The sequence below is a fragment of the Mobula hypostoma genome, chromosome 6, assembly GCF_963921235.1.
Source record: "Mobula hypostoma chromosome 6, sMobHyp1.1, whole genome shotgun sequence".
Classification (NCBI taxonomy): Eukaryota; Metazoa; Chordata; class Chondrichthyes; order Myliobatiformes; family Myliobatidae; genus Mobula; species Mobula hypostoma.
Window position 1 is genome coordinate 108500365 of NC_086102.1, and position 21870 is coordinate 108522234.

At 45.6% G+C, this 21870-nt stretch overlaps 1 protein-coding gene across 6 annotated transcripts in view; it reads left to right on the top strand.

Annotated features, from left to right (window-relative positions):
* spega (striated muscle enriched protein kinase a) overlaps positions 1–21870 on the top strand; it is a 376412-nt gene that overhangs the window by 19191 nt on the left and 335351 nt on the right. Inside the window, exon 1 of one of the 6 annotated variants that reach the window (XM_063051424.1) lies at positions 19458–19583. The exons of the other annotated variants lie outside the window; for them this stretch is intronic. The gene's annotated coding sequence lies outside the window, so the exon portion shown is untranslated. Of the gene's footprint in view, positions 1–19457; positions 19584–21870 lie in introns of those variants that run through there. 6 annotated transcript variants of the gene reach the window in all.

The following is a 21870-nucleotide window of genomic DNA, read 5'->3' on the forward strand; positions in this document are numbered from 1 at the left end:
GGAGTGGACATCTGGGCAGCACAGTAGCGTAGTGGCTACAGCAACACTACTACAGCACCAGGAACCCACGTTCAATTCCCACCTCCGTCTGTAAGGAGTTTGTACGTTCTTCCCGTGACCATGTGAGCTTCTCCTAGGTGCTCCACTTCCATCCCACATTCCAAAGACGTACAGATTAATAGGTTAATTGGTCACATTGGTGTGGTTGGGCAGTGTGGCCTCACTCAGCTGGAGGGGCCCATTACCGTGTTGTATCGCTAAATAAAAATAAATAAATCAATAAATAATCCCATGTACTCAGTGACTGGGGATACTAGTATCATCTCCCCATGTAGTCACCTCTCAACAACAGCTAACACTTATACAGCATCTTTAACATAGCAAAGTACACCAAGCAACATCAGAGGAGAACCAAACCACAAAAGGAATTTTCTGGGACTTTGGTGACCAGTGGTGTTCTGCAGGGATGTGCTCTGGGCTGTCCTGCTGTTTGTGATCTTTATAAATGACTTGGATGAGGAAATGGAAGGGTAGGTCAGTGAGTTCGCAGGTGATACAAAGGTTGGCTGTGCTGTAGACAGTGTAGATAGTTTCAGCAGGACATTGATATGATACAGAGCTGGGTTGAGAGATGGCAGATGGAGTTCAATCTAGAAAATTGTTAAGTGATAATGGCAGGAAAATGAGTTAATGGCAGGGGGATCCTGGGTTCCACATCCATGGGTCCCTCAAAGTTGCCACACAAGTTGTTAGGCTGGTGAAGAAGGCATATAGTGTGCTGGCCTGCATTAGTCCGGGGATTGAGTTGAAGAGCCATGACATAATGTTCAAACTTCAAAGCTCAAAGTGCATTTATAATCGAAGTATTATACTTTATACAACCTTGAGATACATCTCCTTACAGGCAGCCACAAAACAAAGAAACCCAATAGAACCCATTAAAAACAAGAAAGACCATCAAACACCCAGTGTACGGATAGAGAGAAAAGAGAAATCATGCACACAGTAAAAGCAAGCGACTGCAGCAGCTCTATAACGCTCTAGTCTGACCACATGGAATATTGTGTTCAGTTCTGATCAGTTTATTATAGGAAGCATGTGGAAGCTTTAGAGAGTGTGCAGAGGAGATTTACCAGGATGCTGTCTGGATTAGAGAGCATGAGTTATGAGAATAGGTCAAGTGAGCTAGGGCTTTTCTCTTTGGTAGAAGGAGGGCGAAAGATGATTTGATAAAGGTTTACAAGATGATAAGAGGCATAGATAAACAAATAAACTCTTCTCGGGGTTCCAGTCGGAAGCCTAAGAAGAATTTATTCATCACACACGCCGGGAGAGCATTAGATCCTTTTTGTACCAAGCACCCACTGCTCTCTATGTGGAAAGCTTAGACTCTCTATTCCCTTTAAACTTACCCCCTCTCACCTTAAGTCCATATCCTCTAGTATTAGACATTTCTACCCTGGGAAAAGGTGAGATAACAAAATCTTGCTATACAAAGGATTTGAGAGCCCTAGTGTACGAACCATAAAGGGTTTGTATAGAGGTACTGCCAGTAATTAAGAAAGCTCAGGGAAAATGGAATATAAATGGAGTATGAGAAGGTTTGACACAACTTTACAGCATTCCTGGAGTACTGTCAGAATCAAGTTTATTATCACTGACATATGTCATGAAATTTTTCCTTTGCAGCAGCAGTACAGAGCAATACATGAACATTATGATAACTTATAACAAGAAATGTGAAAAAAGAAATATGTAGTACAAAAAGAGAGCAGAACAGTGAGGCAGAGTTCATGGCCTGTTCAGAAATCTGATTGCACGAGTTCATGGCCTGTTCAGAAATTTGATTGCTAAAACATTAAGTGTGAATCTTCAGGATCCCGCACCTTCTCCCTGATGGTAGGAATGAGGGGAGGGCATGTTCTGGGTGATGAGGGTCCTTCATGATGGATGCCACCTTCTCCCTGATGGTAGGAATGAGGGGAGGGCATGTTCTGGGTGATGAGGGTCCTTCATGATGGATGCCACCTTCTCCCTGATGGTAGGAATGAGGGGAGGGCATGTTCTGGGCGGTGAGGGTCCTTCATGATGGATGCCACCTTCTCCCTGATGGTAGGAATGAGGGGAGGGCATGTTCTGGGTGGTGAGGGTCCTTCATGATGGATGCCACCTTCTCCCTGATGGTAGGAATGAGGGGAGGGCATGTTCTGGGTGGTGAGGGTCCCTCATGATGGATGCCACCTTCTCCCTGATGGTAGGAATGAGGGGAGGGCATGTTCTGGGTGGTGAGGGTCCCTCATGATGGATGCCACCTTCTCCCTGATGGTAGGAATGAGGGGAGGGCATGTTCTGGGTGGTGAGGGTCCTTCATGATGGATGCCACCTTCTCCCTGATGGTAGGAATGAGGGGAGGGCATGTTCTGGGTGGTGAGGGTCCCTCATGATGGATGCCACCTTCTCCCTGATGGTAGGAATGAGGGGAGGGCATGTTCTGGGTGGTGAGGGTCCCTCATGATGGATGCCACCTTCTCCCTGATGGTAGGAATGAGGGGAGGGCATGTTCTGGGTGGTGAGGGTCCTTCATGATGGATGCCACCTTCTCCCTGATGGTAGGAATGAGGGGAGGGCATGTTCTGGGTGGTGAGGGTCCCTCATGATGGATGCCACCTTCTCCCTGATGGTAGGAATGAGGGGAGGGCATGTTCTGGGTGGTGAGGGTCCTTCATGATGGATGCCACCTTCTTGAGGCATCACCTTTTGAAAATGTTCTTGATGGTGGGGAGACTGGTGCCCAGGATGGAAGTGGTTGAGACTACAACCCTCTGCAGCTTTTTCCAGTCCAGTGCATTGGCCCCTTCATACCAGACAGTGACATGACCTGTCAGAATGCCCTTCGTGGTATATCTGCAGAAATATATCTTTGGTGACATATCGAATCTCCTAAAACTCCAAATGAAATATGGCCGCCAGCACACCTTCTTAGTGACTGCATTGAGGCAACGACAGAAGCAGAAAATCAAAAACAGAAGAGTTCCTGTAGGTGCTGAAATTCCAGAGTACAGCAGGATGCAGACTGAAGTGTTACAGTTATAGAGAGAGTGCAGTGCAGGTAGGCAGTGAAATGCACAGTCACAACGAGGTAGATGCGAGGTCAGGAGCCCATCTTATTGTACGTGAATAGTTTTATAGCAATGAGGTAGGAACAGTTCCTGAGCCTGGTGATACATGCTTTAAGGCTTTTGTATCTTCTGCCCAGTGGAAGGGAGGAGACGAGAGAACATCCAGGGTGGGTGAGGTTTTGATTTTGCCGGCTGCTTTACTGAGGCAGGAGAAATGTAGACAGAGTCCTTGGAGGGGAGGCTGGTTCCTGTGATGTGCTGAGCTGTGTCCAAAGCTCTCTGCAGTTTCCCGTGGTCGCAGGCTGAGTAGTTGCCGTACCAAGCCGTGAAGCATCCAGATAGGATGCTTTCTATGGTGCATTGATGAACATTAGGAAGGGCCAATGTGAACAAGCCAATATCTTTAGCCTCTTGAGGAAGTAGAGGCATTGATGTGTTTCCTTAGCCATGGTGTCTACATGTTTGGACTAGGACAGAATATTGGTGATGTTCACACTAAGGAACTTCACGTTCTCAACCTCTCAATGTGCACCAACTCCCCCCTCCCCTCCCACCACCCTTCCTGAAGTCAATGGACGGCTCTTTTGTTTTGCTGGCATTGAGGCAAAGGCTGGGTTACTCACTGGCGTTCAGAGAAATGAGATGCAATCTACCGAAACATAAAAGATTCTGAGAGGGACTGATGAGGTGGGCGATAAGAGAGATTTCTCCCCCTTGGAGGTATCTAGCGGCATTTTCAGGCTGGTTCTCGAGACGGAGTGTGCTCATAACTGCCCTCCACAGCCTCCCAGATCTTTAACAAAAAGATTAGCTTTATTTGCCGCATGAACATCGAAACACACAGTGAAATGTGTTGTTCACATCAGCAACCTACACGGTCCAAGAGTGCTGGGAGCAGCCAGTAAGGGTTCAACGGGACCCTACACCAACATAGCACGCTCATAATTCCCCACCCCGAACCCATTCTGTAAATCTTTGGAATGTGGGAGGAGGCCCTTGTGGTCACAGGGAGAATGTTGAAACTCCCTACAGACAACACTGGAATTGAAAACCAATCTTCCGATCGCTGGTGCTGTAGAGCATTATGCTAATTGCCACACTATATACACATAATTTGTTTAAAACATAAATTTTACAGAACTTTTACAGAACATTAATGCAATTGGCACAAAAATTGAGATGGGAGTTAGCTTGGGACTATGCTCACTGTTATTCAGAGGAATGCGAGGGAATCTTATAGAAACATAAAGTTATGAAGAGGATACATAATATAGAGGTAGTAAAGTTGTTTCCACTGGTAGGTGAGACTCAAACCAGAGGACATTGCTTCAAGATTCCGTCCTTGGACTCACTTTACACCACACGCTGTCAGAGCAGTGATGCCAGGATAATCAAGGACATGGCCCACACAGCCAACACACTTTTCGTCCCTCTTCCCTCCGGGAGAAGGCTCAGGAGCTTGAAGACTCATACAGCCAGATTTGGGAACAGCTTCTTTCCGACTGTGATAAGACTGCTGAACGGTTTATAATTTAAATTTTTAATATTTACTAATTTTTACTATTTTTATTATTTCATATTTGTAATCCAGGGAGCAGAAAGCACAGAATCAAATATCGCTGTGATGATCGTACGTTCTAGTATCCATTGTTTGGTGATAATAAAGTATAAAGTATAAAAGATTTGGGGAGTAGACTTAGGATGGAGATGAGGAGGAAATGCTTTTCCCAGAGAATAGTTAGCCCGTGGAATTCTCTGCTCTGGGAAACAATAGAGGCTACCTCATTAAATATATTTTAGGTACAGCTGGATATATCTTTGAGTAGCGGGGAAATGAAGAGTTATGGTGAAAAGGTGGGTAGGCGATCCTTTTGATCACTAATTGGTGGAACAGGCTCGACAGGCCAGATGGCCTACTCCTGCTCCTATTTCTTATGTTCTTATCTTCTTACATCCCCTGCTCAATAACTGCAGGTTGATTTTTTACCTCAGGAGTGCTTTCTGCATTTAACTTACACCACTCGATCCTTCTGAAGTCTAAAACTTACTTTGATGCAAAGGCCCAAGGCTTGATCAGTTAGTTTGAGATGAAATGAAATGAAGAGATGTTGATGGTGAAGAAGGTTTTCATAGATTATAGGGGGACGTTGATCAATTAGGGAAGTGGGTCAAGGGGTGGCAAGTGGATTTCAATACAGATAAGCATGAGGTGATGCATTTTGGAAACTCGAACAAGTGGAGGACCTACACTTTGAATTGTATATATTCTCACTGAAACCTATCGAATATTGAAAGGCCAAGATAGAGTAGATGCAAAGAGGATGTTTTCTATAGTAAGTAAGTCTAGGACAAGACGGCACAGACTCAGAATAGAAAGACGTCCATTTAGAACAGAGATGAGGAGGAATTTCTTTAGCCAGTGGGTGGTGAATCTGTGGAATTCATTGCCACAGACACCTGTGGTGGCCATATCATTGGGTACATTTAGTCATAGTCATAGTCATAGTCATACTTTATTGATCCCAGGGGGAAATTGGTTTTCGTTATAGTTGCAGCATAAATAGTTAAATAGTAATATGTAAATTATGCCAGTAAATTACGAAATAAGTCCAAGACCAGCCTATTGGCTCAGGGTGTCTGACCCTCCAAGGGGGGAGTTGTAAAGTTTGATGGCCACAGGCAGGAATGACATCCTATGACACTCCGTGCTGCATCTTGGAGGAATGAGTTTCTGGCTGAATGTACTTCTGTGCCCACCCAATACATTATGTAGTGGATGGGAGACATTGACCAAGATGGCATGCAACTTAGACAGCATCCTCTTTTCAGACACCACCATCAGAGAGTCTAGTTCCATCCCCACAACATCACATTTAAAGCAGAGGCTGATAGCTTTTTGATTAGTAAGGATGTCAATGGTTATGGAAAGAAGGCAGGAGAATGGGGTTGAGAGGGATAATAAATCAAACATGATGGAATGATAGAGCAGACCTGATGGTCCGAAAAGACTAATTCTACTCCTTTATCTTATGATAAGGCATCAGGGGGTGTTACAGAACAAAGGGTCCAAGGAGTATAATTTCATTTTAAGCGTCACAGATAGATGGTAGTGAAAAGGCTTTTAGCTCTCTGGCCTTCATCAGTCAGAGCACTGAATACGGGAGCTGGGACGTTATCTTGCAATTGCTTAAATCATTGGTAAGGCTGCACTTGGAGCACAGTGTACAGTTTTGATCATCTTGTTATGGGAAAGACGTAGTTAAACTGGAAAGAGTGCAGAAAGGACTTTACACAAGGCTCGTATCCTCCATGATTCCCTTGTTGATTCATCCTTCCCCATTAATCTCCCTCCTGGCACACAGCCCTGCAAACAGAACAAGTGCTACACCTGCCCATTCTCCTCCTCCCTCACCTCCATTCAGGGCTCCAAACAGTCCTTCCAGGTGAGGCAGCACTCCACCTGTGAATCTGCTGGGGTCATCTGCTGTTCCTGGTGCTCCCGATGCGCCCTCCTCTACGTTGGTGAGACCGGACATAGACCGGGGACCGCTTTGTCAAGCACCTCCACTCCATCCACAAAAGGCAGAATTTCCCTGTGGCCAAACATTTTCATTCCTATGCTCATTCCCGTTCTGACAGGTCAGTCCATGGCCTCCTCGACTGCCACAATGAGTCGAAGGAGCAACACCTCATATTCCATCTATGTGGCCTCCAACCTGATGGCATGAACATCAACTTCTGGTAATTCTTCCCCTCCCCATTCCCACTTCTTCAATTCCCCACTCTGGCCTCTTCTCCACACCCGCCTATCACCTCCCCCAGTGCCCCTCCTCCTTCCCTTTCTCCAAGGGTCCACTCTCCCCCCCCATCAGATTCCTTCTTCTACAGCCCTTTGCCTTTTTCCACCTATTATCTCCCAGCTTCTTAATTCATCCCTCCCTCACCCACCCACCTAGCTTCACCCATCACCTCTAGCTTGTCCTCCTCCTCCCCCCACCCCCTTGTTCTGGCATCTTCCCCCTTCCTTTTCAGTCCTGATGAAGGGTCTCAGCCCGAAAAATCAGCTGTTTATTCACTTCAATAGACGCTGCCTGACCTGCTGAGCTCCTCCAGCATTGTGTGTGTCTCTCTCTTTCTATATGTCTTTGTCTCTCTGTCTCTGTCTCTGTCTGTTTCTCTCTGTCTCTCGCTCTCCATGGCTCATTCTCTTTTTCTCTGTTTTTGTCTCAGGCTCCTTGTTCTGCTGTTGTTGCTTTGTTGTTCATTGTTTTCCATGTTGTTCTCTCTTCCTTTCTTTCCCTCACTCTCTATTAAGACAATATCTTTCTGCGGTTGGGGAGATCATTGTATTCTGGGGTACAATCACCAGTGACTTATGTAATTGGAGCAAGACATCTTCACTCTTGTATTCAAACCTTATGCAAAAAAGGCCAACATAACATTGGCCCATTTCTTGGTGTACCTGCATGTTAACTGTTTGTGGTTCACCTGCAAAGACACCCCTTTTCCTCTGAAGAGCAGGGCTCTTCAAAGGATGTGACTAAGGGGATTTGCAAAAACCACTGGAGAAATGCAACAGATCAGGCAGCCTCTGTGCTGTCAGAGGGATGGTCTACCTTTTAGGCCAAGAATCTGCTTCCGTAGATGCTGCCTGACCTGCCCAGTTCTTCCAACAGTTTGTTCTTTCCTTTGGGTCCCGACATCTCCCGACGCCCTTTCACCAGGATGTTGTCTGCATTGGAAGACATTACTTATGGGGAGAGATTGGATAGGGCGGGGTTGATTTCCTAGAGGGAAGGAGATTAAGGGAAGATCTGATAGAGGTATGTAAAGTTATGAGATGGACAGATAGGGTAGATAGAATCTTTTTTTTTTCCAAGGTAGAAATATCAAAAACAAGAGGCCAAAGGTTTAAGGTGAGAGGATGAGGTTTAAAGGGGGTTTAAGGGGTAAAGTTTTCACTAGGGGAGTGGTTAATATCTGAAACTTACTTCTAGAGGAAATGCTGGAATCGGATACCACCACGATGTTTAAAAGTTGTTGAATAGACAAGACATTAAGTTCATTTGTTTATGTACCAGGGTACAGTGAAAGGCCTGTCTTGCATACTGTTAATGCAGATCAAATCATTACACCGCACATTGAGGTAGTACAAGGGAAAAGATAACAGAATGCAGAATGAAGTGTTACAGTTACAGAGAAAGTGCGGTGCAGGTAGACAATAAAGTGCAAGGTCATGAGGCAGACTGAGATTAGGAGTCCATTTCATTGTACTAGGGGATCATGCAATAGCACGGTCGTGGGGTAAAAGCTGTCACTGAGACTGTGGGACATGCTCTCAGGCTTTTGTGTCTTCTGCCCAATGGGGGAGAGGAGAAGAGAGAATGTTAGTGGTGGGTGGGGCCATTGAATATGCTGGCTGCTCTATCGATACAGCAAGAAGTGTAGACAGAGTCCATGGAAAGGAGATTGCTTTTCATGATGCACTGAGCAGTTTCTTGTGGTCACAAGCAGAGAAGTTGTTGTACCTTCTGGATAAGATGCTTCAGTAGTACATTGATACAAAGTTCTTTAGCCTCCTGAGGAAGAATACAGGCCAAATACATGCAACTGGGATTTGGGTAGAGGGTCATAATTGCCATCATGGACATGTTGGGCTGAATGGCCACTATCTACAGTGCAAGACTCTGACTGAATGATCTCTAACCACCGGATTGCGTTCACTGGCTCTGATTTCTGTTTGGAGGGATTTTACAAAAGGGCCTCATTAAAGTGCACGAGATTTTGGACGATAAGACCTTAAGACAAGGGAGCAGAACCAGGCATCTGGCCCACCGAGTCTGTCCACCATTCCATCATGGCTGATTTATTATCCCTCTAAAAGACCATTAGACATAGGAGTGGATAGTTCCCATTAATTGAATAGCCAGCATGGTAGAGTCCCGGATAACGATAATACAGGGTCAGTGATGAGGGTTCAACTCCCACTGTTGCCTGTAAGGAGTTTGTACATTCTCCCCGTAACCATGAATGTTTCCTCCTGGTGCTATGGTTTCTTCCCATGATCCATAGATGTACTGGTTAGGGTTAGTGATCCGTAGATGTACTGGTTAGGGTTAGTGATCCATAGATGTACTGGTTAGGGTTGGTGATCCGTAGATGTACTGGTTAGGGTTGGTGATCTGTAGATGTACTGGTTAGGGTTAGTGAGTTGTGGCAAGTTATGTTGGTTCCAGAGGCATGGTGACACTTACAGTCTCTCCCTAGCACTATCCTCGGACTGTGTCGCTCATTGTCCCAAACAATGCATTCACTGTATGCTTCGATGCTCTGATACACATGTGACAAATAAAGCTGATTTTTTGCTCTTTAATTATTAGGAGCCCTGACTGATTTTATAAAATTATATCCGGAGATGTGGCTGTCTCCTGTCTTGTTAAGGGGCCACATTACCCTTAGGTAATCTTTTCCTCTATTCTATCTGTAGAAACATCTTACAAGCTGTTTTTAGTTTTTATTGATTTATAGAGTCATGGAGTGTTAGAGATAATTCTTCATAGAATTATTGCTTGCAAATAATTGTTGGAGCCCTTAACAAAACCTTGCTCCTCCTAATTCTGAAGCTGTCCTGATCTACACTACAGCTGTTTCTTGGCAAAGTTACAATGCCTTTCCTTTGATCTAATACCATCCTTAAATTCTCCTGTTAGTCATGGCTGGGAAAATATTTCCTCTTGGATCTTAGTGCCTTAAAGGGAAATATATTCATTGTAGGCTATGTTTCCATTGGTTAAATATTAGCCATTGCTTATTTTCTGGTTAACATTTTGATGTGCTTTCATAATTTGCTGTTGGTAACTCTCATCCCATCTTTCATTGTTTGCATTATTCAGAGTTCAGATTGTACTAAATCTCCTTCAATATTTATATACAATTCTCTGATCACTCAATTACCAGATTACTAATTAACTCCCTTTCATTGTTCAGCTCTAAAATATGAATTAGGAGCAGAATTAGGCCATTTGGCCTATCGAATCTGCACTCCATTCCATCATGGTTAATTTATTATCCTTCTCAACCCCAATCTCCTGCCTTCTCTCCATAACCTTTGATGCCCTGACTAATCAAGAACCTATCAACCTCCACTTCTAATGTACCCAATGACTTGACCTCCATAGCCGTTTGTGGTAATAAATTCCACAGCTTCGCCACCCTCTGGCTAATGAGATCCCTCTTTATCTCTGCTCTAAAGGGACGTCCCCGTCCCTCTATTCCGAGGCTGTGCCCTTTGGTTCTAGAATTCCTCACTATAGAACATATCCTCTCAACATTCACTTTATCTAGGCCTTTCAGTATTCAATAAGTTTCAGTGAGAAACCCTGATCTTTTATTGACTCTTCAACATAAAGACTCAGTGGCCATTTTATGACTCAGTGACTGAGTGGAAATTGAGTGCAATAAAGTTGGACTTCACCTAAACGCTAAAAAGACAGAGTACGTGGCGTTTAACTGCAACGAGGGTACTCTCAAGACCGTAAAGAATGATACCATTAAGAAAGTCTTTGACTACAAGTACCTCGGGTCAAGAATGATGAGTTTGGAGAAGGACATAAAGGTACGGAAGGCGCTGGCGTGGAGGGCTATGAATGACATGAAGGAAATCTGGAAGTGGAACCTGACCAGAGGGCTTAAAAAGAGGATTTTCATAGCAGTCATAGAGTCCATTCTCACATACGGACGTGAGACGTGGACACTCACCAAGACTATGCAAAAGTCTCTAGATGGTTGCTATTCACGAATGCGCCGGATGGCTCTTGACGTGAGTTGGCAACAGCACATGACGAACGTCGAGCTCTATAACAACCTACCGATGCTCACCACTAAAATTGAGGCGAGAAGACTGCAACTAGCGGGGTACTGTCTACGCCATCCCGAGCTACCTGCCAGCCTAGTCATCATATGGGAGCCCAAGCAAGGGAGGATGAACCCTGGGCGCCCTCCAAAGACTATGGTAAACACGCTCCTAGAAGACAGCGGCACGGCTAATATAGATGAACTGAACACACTGATGAGGGAGAGGGAGAAGTGGAGAGTCTGTCACCGTGCCCGACACCGACCCCTTAGGCCTGAGTTGACGTAGTAGTAGTAGTAGTAGTAGTCGTCTGTACACCTGCCTGTTAATACAAATATCTAATCAACCAATCATGAGGCAACAACTCAATGCATAAAAGCATACAGATATGGTCAAGAGGTTCAGTTATTGTTCAGACTAAACATCAGAATGGGGAAGAAATGTGACCTAGGTGACTTTGACTGTGGAATGATTGTTGGTGCCAGATGGGGTGGATTGAGTATCTCAGAAACTGCTGATATCCTGGGATTTTCATACACAGCAGTCTCTAGAGTTTACAGGGAATGGTGCTGAAAACAAAAAAAAAAATCCAGTGAGCAGTAGTTCTGCAGGGGAAAACTCCTTGTTAAGGAGAGAGATCAGAGGAGAATGGTTAGATTGACTCAAGCTGACAGGAAGGCAACAGTAACTCAAATAACCACGTGCTACAACAATGGTGTGCAGAACAGCATTCCTGAACACACAACATATCAAACCTTGAAGTGGATGGGCTACAGCAGCAGAAGACCATGAACAAACATACACTCAGTGTCCACTTTATTAGGTACAGGAAGTACCTAATAAAGTGACCACCCAGTGTATACGTATAACATTCTCTTACACATTCCATGCATTCATCCCCGCAATGTTTCCGTTAATTTAGTTTGTGTACAGTAATCTATTTTTGGACTGAAGTCCTCCATGGCTAATGTCATGATGAGGCCCCCGTCAGGTTGGAGGAGCAACATCTCATATTCGGTCTGAGTAGTCTCCAACCTGACAGCACGAACATTGATTTTTCTTACTTAAAGTAATTTCTTCCCCCCACTCCTTCTTCTCTCTTTTTTCCATTCTGGTTCTCCGCTCATCCCTTCTCTTCTCCTCCCCTGCCCATCACCTCCCTCTGGTGCCCCTTCTACTTCCCTTTCTCTCATGATCCTCTCTCCTCTCCTATCAGACCCCTTCCTCTTCAGCCCTCTATCTCTTCCATCTATCCTCTCCCCTCATCTCCCCCTCTCCCACCCACCTTCCCCCTGACCTGACTTCACCTATCACCTGCCAGCTTGAACTCCTTCCCCTCCCCTCCCCACCTTATCCTGGCTTCTGCCCCCTTCCTTTCCAGTGTTGATGAAGAGATTCTGTCCAAAACAAAAACTGTTCATTCTTCTCCATAAATGCTGCTCGACCTGCTGAGTCCTTCCAGCACTTTGCATGTGTTTCTCTGGACTTCCAGCATCTGCAGAATCTCTTTTGTCTATGACTATTGTACTTCCCTGGTACGTACACGTTCTCCACTTTACTAATTTGTAAGTCATTGGTGAGGATGCATTTGGAATACTGCACACAACGTTGGTCACCCTGTTGCACAAAAGACGTGGTTAAACTGGAAAGAGTGCAGAGAGGATTTACAAGGATGTAGCCAGAACTAGAGGGCCTGAGTTATAAGGAGTGGATGGCCAGTCTGGATCTTTACTCCTTGGAGTGTATGAGAGTGAGGGGTGAACTTACAGAAGTGTTTAAGATTATGGGAGGCATAGAGAAGGCAACTGTTAGTCTTTTCCCGAGGATAGAGGAATCTAAAACTAAAGGGCATAAGTTCAGGCTGAGAGGCGAAAAGGACATGAGGGGCAACTTTTGATGCAGAAAATGAGAGGTTAGAGATTAGATTTATTTGTCATATGTACATATACATAGCTCGGGTGCCTAAAACTGTATTTGTCAATGTGAAGCGGGGAGCGAGTTTGTAAATCTGGCGGGAGCAAAGGATGTTGGGAATGGTGAGGGTGGAGCGCCATGGGAGGGGTGTGGGACAGGTGGCAGAGGAGTGCCAGGGCCAGGGTGGAGGTTGTGTGGGTGCAGTCACACTCAGCCCTGAGACACCAGGCAAGATCACTTGATTGCAAACAATTGGTTTATTGATCATTACAGGATGTCTCTCTGGTGCTTCCTGCTCCCTCCCCTCTCCCTTCCCCTTTTTCCAAATGATTCCCCTCTCCTGCCCCCTTCCCATTTTCGTTCCACAATAGAGACCCATATCAGAATCAGGTTTATCGTCACTCACGTATGTCATGAAATTTGTTTTTTATTTGGGGGGCAGTAGTACAGTGCAAGAAATAAAATTACTACAGTACTGTGAAAAAGTCTTAGGCACCTTAGCTATATATGTACGTATATATATATATATATATATACAGTATGTTTCTAAGACTTTTGCACAGTACTCTACATCGAAATATTGAAACGCAGTAAAATGTGTAATTTTGCATCAACAACCAACACAGTCCAAGGATGCACCACTTCTGGTGTCAACACGCCAACATGGCATGCCACAATTTACTAACCCCAACTGGTACGTCTTTGGAATGTGGGAGGAAACCCACGCAGTCACGAGGAGAACGTACAAACACCTTACAGACAGTGCGGGAAATGAACACTGGCACTGTGAAGCGGTTGTGCCACAACAAGGTGGTGAGTTTATGGAACGAGCTGCCAGAGGAAGTGGTTGAGACAGTTTTACAAAACACTTGGATATGTACTTGGAGGGGCGGGCTCTGGAGGGATATGGAGTAACGCAGGAAATTGGGACGAGCTAGGTAGACTCCATGGTCAGCATAGACTGGTGGGCTGAAGGGCTGTATTGCTGGATGACTCTGTAACTGTCTGCTTTTTACCACTGTATTATCACCACCGATAGGAGACACAGCTCCCAATCCTGTCTGCTGCCCTTATTGTTCCTTACATCTACCCAAACTGATTATAACTCTACTTTGCCAAAATCTTGGTAAATTGGTTTATTATTGACACAGGTACCGAGGCACAGTGTAAAACTTTGTTTTGCGGGCCAACCTTACGGATAACTTAACATCAGAGGTAGTATAAGGGAAAACAACAACAGATTGAGCAATGACGTGCTACTATTACCAAATATGCGTACTGCAGGAGGACAATGAGGTCATAACAACACAGACTGTAAGGTCAAGAATCCAGTTTATTATACTAAGGAGCTATTCATTAGTCTCATAACAGCAGGATAGTTTTTGAGGCTGGTGGACTGAGCTTTCAGGCTTTTGTATCTTCTGCCTATTGGCGGGAGGTGGGGTGTGGGGGGGGAAGAGATTATCTGAGATGGTGGAATCATTGATTATGTTTGCAGATGACATGGACTTTGTAGATAGTAGAGTTTGTTGTAGATAACAACAGGACTTTGACAGGAAGCAGAGATGCAGGGCTGAGAAGTGGGAGATGGAGGTCAATTCAGAATAGCGGAGGGTTGTACTTGAAGGCAGAATACAGGGTTAATGAAAGGATTCTTAACAGTGTGGAAGAACAGAGGGATCCTGAGGTCCAGGTCCATAGATCCCTCAAAATTGTCATGCAAGTTGATAGGGTGGATAAGAAAGCTTATAGTGTGTTGGCCTGCATGGTAACATTGCTATAAAACACTGGTTAGACCACACATGGAGTATTGTGTTCATTTCTGGTTGCCTCATTATAGGAAGGATTTAGAAGCTTTAGAGAGGGTGAACAAGAGATTAACCAGGATGCTGCCTGGATTGGAGAGCGTGTTTTATGAGGATAGATTGAATGAGCTGGGGTTTTTCTCTTTGGAGTGAAGGAGGATGAAAGGTGCCTCAGTAGAGGTGTACAATATGATAAGAGGCATAGATAGAGTGGACTGCCAGAGACTTTTTCAAGGCAGGAGCATCTTTTAGGAGAGGCATGATTGAAAGAAAATATAGGGGAGATGTCAGAGGTAAGTTCCTCACAGAGAGAGTGGTGGGTGTGTGGAACATCCTATCAGAGGTAGTGGTAGAAGCAGATACATTAGTGGCATTTAAGAAACTGTTAGATAGGCACATGGATGATAGAAAAATTGAGGATTATATGGGAGGGAATGGTTAGGTTGATCTTAAAGTAGGTTAAAAGGTTGGCACAACATTGTGTTCTGTGTCCTACATTCTATGTTTGAAGTCCCAATTCACTGTTCGGACAGTACATAAGCACAACTTTTACTTGAGGTTCCCTGACCCTGTCACACAATACCCTCCATTTCCCAAGTCTGCATCTGCTGGTGAAATTAAAACTCCTCACAAGTCTTCCCATATTTCTGAGTGCGTGTGACTCCTCAGCTCCTGATCTTAGTCCCCTGAGAGTCTTCAAAGCTTTTGAATTTGAAGGTTGACAACGATTTAATCACCGTGCCTGAATTAGCTCCCTCTAATCTCTGCATTCTCACGAAGTCACTTCCATTCCACATTACAACACAACAGACCCTTCAGCCCATCTAGTTCATGCCAAACTGTTACTCTGCCTAATCCCAGCAACCTGCCCCCAGACCATAGCCCTCCCATTCGTGTGCTTATCCAAACTTCTCTTAAATGTTGAAATCAAACCCACAGCAACAACTTTGACTGGGACTTGTTCCACACTTGCACCACCCTCTGAGTGAAAAAGTTTCCCCTCACGTTTCCCTTAAACATTTCACCTTTCACCCTTAACCGATGGCCTCTAGTTCTAGTCTGACACAACCTCAATGGAAAAAGCCTGCTTGCATTTACCCTGTCTACACCCCTCATAATTCTGTATACCTCTATCAAATCTCCCCTCATTCTCCTACGCTCCAGGGAACAAAGTTCTAACCTGTTCAACCTTTCCCTATAACTCAGGTCCTTAAGTCCTGGCAATGCCCTTGTAAATTTTCTCCATCCTCTTTCAGTCTTATTGATGTCTTTCCTGTAGGCAGGGGATCAGAACTGCTCACAACACTCCAAATTAGGCCCCACCGATGTCTTATACAACTTCAACATAACATACCAACTTCTGTACTCAGTACTTTGATTTATGAAGGACAATGTCCCAATAGCTCTCTTTACAACTCTATCAACTTTGTTTAACAAATATAACCAGCCTTACAAAAGAAATTAAAATTTAAGTTGATCATTATGGACATGGGCTCAAAGTGGCCGTGCAAGTTGATACGGTGTTTAAGAAGACATGTAGTGTGTTGGCCTTCATTAGATGGGGATTGAGTTCAACAGCCATGATGTAATGTTGCAGCTCTATAAAACCCTGTTTAGACCACACTTGAAATAGTGTGCTCAGTCTGGTTGCCTCATTGTAGGAAGGATATGGAAGCTTTAGAGAAGGTGGAGAGGGGATTTACCGGGAGGCTGCCTGGATCAGAGAGCATGTCTTATGAAGATAGGTTGAGCGAGCTGGGGCTTTTCTCTTTGGAACGAAGGAGAACGAGAGGTGACTTGATAGACAGAAGGTGATAAGAGACATAGATAGAGTGGACAGCCTGAGGCGGCTTCCCAGGGTGAAAACGGCTAATATGAGCATGCTAAATTTTAAGGTGATCGGAGGAAGGCATTAGGGGGATGTCAGAGATATGTTTTTTATACAGAGTAGTGGGTGTGTGGAGTGCACCCAGGGGTGGTGGTAGAGGCCGATACATTGGGGACATTTAGGAGACTCTTAGATAGGCGCATGGATGAAATGGGGGGGCTACGTGGGAGGGAAGGGTTAGATTGATCTTGGAGTAGGTTACAAGGTCAAAGCAGGGTCTTCCAGTGGCCACACATTTTAATTCCACGTCCTATTCCCATTCTGACATGTCTATCCACGGCCTGCTCTACTGTAAAGATGAAGCCACACTCAGGTTGGAGGAACAACACCTTATATTCCGTCTGGGTAGCCTCCAACCTGATGGCATGAACATTGACTTCTCAAACTTCCGCTAATGCCCCACCTCCCCTTCGTACCCCATCCGTTATTTATTTATATACACACATTCTTTTTCTCGCTCTCCTTTTTCTCCCTCTGTCCCTCTCACTATACCCCTTGCCCATCCTCTGGGTTTCCCCCCCTCCCCCTTTTCTTTCTCCCTGAGCCTCCTGTCCCATGATCCGCTCATACCCCTTTTGCCAATCACCTGTCCAGCTCTTGGCTCCATCCCTCCCCCTCCTGTCTTCTCCTATCATTTTGGATCTCCCCCTCCCCCTCCAACTTTCAAATCGCTTACTGGCTCTTCCTTCAGTTAGTCCTGACGAAGGGTCTCGGCCTGAAACGTTGACTGCACCTCTTCCTAGAGATGCTGCCTGGCCTGCTGCGTTCACCAGCAACTTTGATGTGTGTTGCTTGAATTTCCAGCATCTGCAGAATTCCTGTTGTTTGAGGTAAACAGTCAAATGGTTATATCGGTACTAATGACGATGACAGAGAAAGGGATACATAGAACACCACAGCACAGGACAGACTATTCTGCCCACGGTTTTGCACCATCTTTGATGCTATTAGACACTAAATGTCCTCCTCCTGTGTATCACCTATGTCCCTCCACTCCCCCTCCATCCATGTGCCCAGCTAAAAGCCACAAGCTCCACCAAACTACTTGCCTACGTGGGCGGATGCCAAAGGACACCTGCCATCCTGGCTGCCTCTTTGCGCTTGAAGACCAGAGACCAGGAGTTCGTGCGAGCAGGAGGCACGAGCTCCAGTCGGTCGGTGCACCTGGAGTTTGAGTCTGGAGCTCAGGGTCCTGCCATCAGTTAGCCCGGGGCTCGATACCAGAGATTGGGGCCTGAAGGTCAATCAGTAGTCGGGGAATCTGAAGCCCTGGCGGTTTGTCCTGGAGTTGGAGGATGGTCTGTGTGTGTGGGTGGGAGTGGGGGAGAAGCCTCCCGTGTTGCTACTGTTCTTCGTTGCTTGTGTTCCTTTTGGTTGCGTTCTGTGTTGTTCTGATGGCCGTTGTGGGCATGACGTGTTGGCACTGGGTTGTGGGGTGGCACCTGCAGGCTGCCCCCAGTACACCTTTAGGTTGTGTTAGTGGTTGCTGCAAACGGCACGTTTCACTGTATGTTTGAATGTACATGTGACCAATAAATCTGAATCTATTTCCACTACCATCCTGGTATCCCATTCGGGCACGCCCCAGTCTGTACAAAGCTTGCCTCTCGTTCACCATCAGGCTCCTCTCTCCCTCTGCAATCCTAAAGCATAAGACCGTAAGACCGTGAGCCCTAGGAACACCAATTAGCCCATTACGTGTATAAATACCAGAAGGTATTTACAATGTGAGCAGCATTGTCACCCAGTGACCGAGGTAATAGAGAGGGTGGGGGGGTGGGGTGGCTAACTAGAATGGTTGATCAGATTAACTGTTTGAGGGAGGGAACTTTTAAGATAAGACCATGAAACATAGGAGCAGAATTAGGCCATTCAGCCCATCAAATCTGTTCCCCTTTTCCATCATGGCTGATTTATTATTGCTTTCAACTCCATTCTCCTGCCTTCCCTCTGTAACCTTAGACACCCTTACTAATCAAGAACTTAACCTCTGCTTTAAATATACCCAAAGACCTGGCCTCCACAGCCATCTCTGTCAATGAATTCCATAGATTCACCACCCTCTAGCTAAAGAAATTCATCTCATCTTTGTTATAAAGGGATGTCCATGTGAGAATATGCCATCTGACTCTCCCACTATTGGAAACATCCTCTTCATGTCCATTCCATCCAGTTTTTTCAATGTTGAGTAGGTTGCATTGTGCTTTCCCCATCATTCTCCTAAACCCCAGTTTAGGAGAAACAGGCCCAGAGCCATCAGACACTCCTCATACATTAATCATTTCATCCCTGGGATCATTCTTGTGAATCTGCTTTGGACCCTCTCCGATGTCAGCACATCCTTTCTTAGATACGGGGCGCAAAACAGCTTCCAGTACTACAAATATGGACTGACCAATGCCTCAGCATTACATCCTTGCAGTTATAATCTAGTCTTTTTGAAACAAATGCTAACATTGCATTCTCCTTCCTCACCACCAACTCAACCTGCAAATTAACCTTGAGGAAATCCTGCAAGAGGACTTCCAGGTCTGATCTCCCCCGACTGAAACATGTGCTCTGGGATTCAACATTTCTTCCCTGTTGGAAAAGTCTCTGAATCTCCGCCTTATCCAGGCGTCTCATAGCTTTTAGAATCCGCCATCCAGTGAGGTTCAATTCCCTCAACGTTGCCCACAGTGTGAGGAAGCAGGGAGCAGAGAGGCAGGAGTTAATGTGCTGCCGATTAGAGCTGGAATCCGCGTGTCAGCTGTTGACAGAGACAGAAACCGTGTAACATCAGCTTGTTCAATGGAGAGCACTGAGGCAAATTAACAGCTCAAGCGACCCCAGAGGAGGGGGTGGGGGGAAAGGGAAAGGGGCAGGGTACACAAGAGGGGGGACAAAGAGCGAAAACTGTCAAAAACAAAGAGTTCAATTCCACTCGGAGACTTCAATCGAAGGAAAGGTTTGGAAAGCAACTTGGAAAAGAAAGACAGTCAAGTGTTTAAGGAAACGTCCGTAAGGTGAGTTAACAACCCCTGTCTATTTTTTGCATCTCTGTTGTGGGTATCCAGAACCCAGTCCATTTTCAAAGGGGGGCAGTTATTCCCATTTTTGGGAGGTTGTGGATGTTTGTTGCATTAAACTTTGAAATAAACCTGAGGTGTTGGGGAAAGAATTCTTGCTTTCATGACATGGCTGCTTTTATTTAGCAAGCACACGTTTAGTGCTCATCTTGTACAGAAGGTTGGGGCTGATCTTGTACAGAGGGTTCGGGCTGATCTTGTACAGAGGGTTCGGGCTGATCTTGTACAGAGGGTTGGGGCTGATCTTGTACAGAGGTTTGGGCTGATCTTGTACAGAGGGTTGGGGCTGATCTTGTACAGAGGTTTGGGCTGATCTTGTACAGAGAGTTGGGGCTGATCTTGTACAGAGGGTTGGGGCTGATCTTGTACAGAGGGTTTGGGCTGATCTTGTACAGAGGGTTGGGGCTGATCTTGTACAGAGAGTTGGGGCTGATCTTGTACAGAGGGTCGGGGCTGATCTTGTACAGAGGGTCGGGGCTGATCTTATACAGAGGGTCGGGGCTGATCTTGTACAGAAGGTTGGGGCTGATCTTGTACAGAGGGTCGGGGCTGATCTTGTACAGAGGGTTCGGGCTGATCTTGTACAGAGGGTTAGGGCTGGTCTTGTACAGAGGTTTGGGCTGATCTTGTACAGAGGGTTAGGGCTGATCTTGTACAGAGGTTTGGGCTGATTTTGTACAGAGAGTTGGGGCTGATCTTGTACAGAGGGTTGGGGCTGATCTTGTACAGAGGGTTGGGCTGATCTTGTACAGAAGGTTGGGGCTGATCTTGTACAGAGGGTTGGGGCTGATCTTGTACAGAAGGTTGGGGCTGATCTTGTACAGAGGGTCGGGGCTGATCTTGTACAGAGGGTTGGGGCTGATCTTGTACAGAAGGTTGGGGCTGATCTTGTACAGAGGGTTGGGCTGATTTTGTACAGAGGGTCAGGGCTGATCTTGTACAGAGGGTCGGGGCTGATCTTGTACAGAGGGTTGGGGCTGATCTCGTACAGAGGTTTAAAATTCAGCAGAGGGCTATTTGGGCCATCAAACCTGTGCTTGGTCTTTTGGGGGAAACAGGAACGTGCACCAAATAGCAAGGTTTTAGGAAGTTGGCACCGATGGAGAGTATGAGTTGGGACAGTTGCCAGGAGTGCTTTTGAACAACGAATCCCACAGACAGATTCCTATTAAGGGGAGTTGGGAATGGGCCATATCACAGAAGCTAAAGCTCTTTGTATCGGAGGAGATGGATTTGATAAAATTAAGGATTGTCTTTATTTCTCACATGTTTTGAAACATACAGTGAGACGCGGTGTTTGTGTCGAAGATGCGCTAGGGGCAGTCTGGAAGTACCTCCATGCTTCCAGTGGCAACGTATGATACTTTAGTGACCATTACTAATTAGTAACCATAACTAATCTGAACTATTAGTAACCATTACTAATCCGAACGTCTTTGGAGCCGTGAGACCACACTTGGAATATTCTGTTCAGTTCCGGTCGCTCATTATAAGAAGGATGGAAAAGTTTTACAGAAGACGCAGGGAGGGTGCGCCTGGAGTGGAGATTATGTCTTATGAGAGGAGGATGAGGGAGCTAGGACTTTGCTCTTTGGAGCAAAGAAGCATGAGAGGTGATTTGATAGAGATGTATAAGATGATAAGATGCATAGTTAGCCTCTTGGGAAGTCAGAGTGGCAATAGCTAATATGAGGGGGCATAATGTTAAGGTGTTTGGAAGAAAGTACCGGGTAAGTGGTTTGTTTACAGAGGGTGGTGAGTGTGTGGAACGCACTGCCAGGGTTGGTGGTAGAGGCAGATACATTAGGGGTATTTAAGAGACTCTTAGATAGGTACATGGATGAAAGAAAAATGGAGGGCCATGCAGGAGGGAAGGGTTAGATTGATCTTAGAGTAGGTTAAAGACCCGGTGCAACATTGTGGAGTGAAGGGCCTGTACTGTGCTGTACTGTTCTATGTTCTATGCGCTAATTCATCTGCAGTCATCTGACAATAACACTGAGGTACAGGTATGTGGTTCACTGAAAGTGGCTGTGCAAGTGGACAGGTTGGTAAAGAAGGTGTGTGGCTTGCACACTTTGGTAGGGGTGCTGTGTATAAGAATAAGGAGGTCATGCTCCAGCTGTGTGAAACTTTAGTCGGACTGTACTTTGAGTATTGTGTACAGTTCTGTTTGCCCCATGGTCGGAAACGTGTGGAGACTGTGGCGCAGAAGAGTTTCCCC